At 38.3% G+C, this 1,062-nt stretch overlaps 1 protein-coding gene across 9 annotated transcripts in view; it reads right to left on the reverse strand.

Moving 5' to 3' along the window:
• LOC118410906 (CUGBP Elav-like family member 3-A) overlaps window positions 1-1,062 on the reverse strand; it is a 233,547-nt gene that overhangs the window by 164,834 nt on the left and 67,651 nt on the right. The window lies entirely within an intron of this gene.

Raw genomic sequence — 1,062 nt, forward strand, 5'->3', positions numbered from 1 at the left:
ACAGCTGTTAAGAGGGTCTAAATCCTGAAGTTGAAGTAGTTAGGCTTACTTCACGGTTCAAATGAAGAAAACCTGAAACCTTAGGTCAAATCAATTTATTCTTAAAATAAAAGTTTGAATAAAAAAATCACATTATAAACTAAACAAACTTGACTTAGAATTTGATGCTTTGAGCTGCTGTTTTCTTCCATAAGGTTAAAACTCTATCTAAATATGATATAGATACTGCATACATCAAAGAGACATTAAAAAACCTTTTCCAGGAGACAATTTCATCACGTTTCAAAGCTGTGGTGATACCATTTTTATTGCTGAAAGCTTTTTTGCACACCCCAAGTCTCTGCAACAAGCCCCCCAAGTCCCTGTTTTTCCTTTCTATAGTAAAGCAGACCAACAGACAGAGACAGGCAGAGGGAGAGAGAGAGAGAGAGAGAGGTCTACCCCAAGACATTTCACAAGAGACAAAAAAAGAGACAGATTGATCCATTTTCAAAGCTGTGAGGCTCAATACACAGATATTACTTTATACCACTGAAAGCTTTTTCTCACACACCCGAGTCTCTGCAATAAGCCCCCCGCTGGTCTCTCCTGTTTTCCCTTTCTGACAGTACCTCAGTCTGATAAGGTTTTGGCATGACTTATGCTGCCCTTTTTGTGAGCTGACTCATATAATCTGAAGCACAGGTCGTAAAACTGACTTGATATACCATCGTGGAGTCTTCGATGTAAGGCGGCTCAGACACATCCAAAATGCCCTTCACAACATGTTAGTATCTCTGGATGGGTCTGATCATAAACCTCTATTCCTGGTTTATCAGCAAATGTTGAAAAAATTTACATCATAGTTGACAAGGCATCAAGGTAACTGCTGAGGGTCCCTGTATTATAGGGTTGTTCCAGAGAGGAAAATCAAATGATGATCACTAGTCTCTATTCCAATTCTTCACTTGACTTTCACTTCATTTTTGTTGTTGACTTTGCAACACCACGGCAAAAAATTGTTTCTATCATATGATATTTTCCATTCAATCACATGTTGATGTTATCTCTTGATCTTCTCCT

This window comes from Branchiostoma floridae, chromosome 3 (assembly GCF_000003815.2).
Source record: "Branchiostoma floridae strain S238N-H82 chromosome 3, Bfl_VNyyK, whole genome shotgun sequence".
NCBI classification, from domain to species: domain Eukaryota; kingdom Metazoa; phylum Chordata; class Leptocardii; order Amphioxiformes; family Branchiostomatidae; genus Branchiostoma; species Branchiostoma floridae.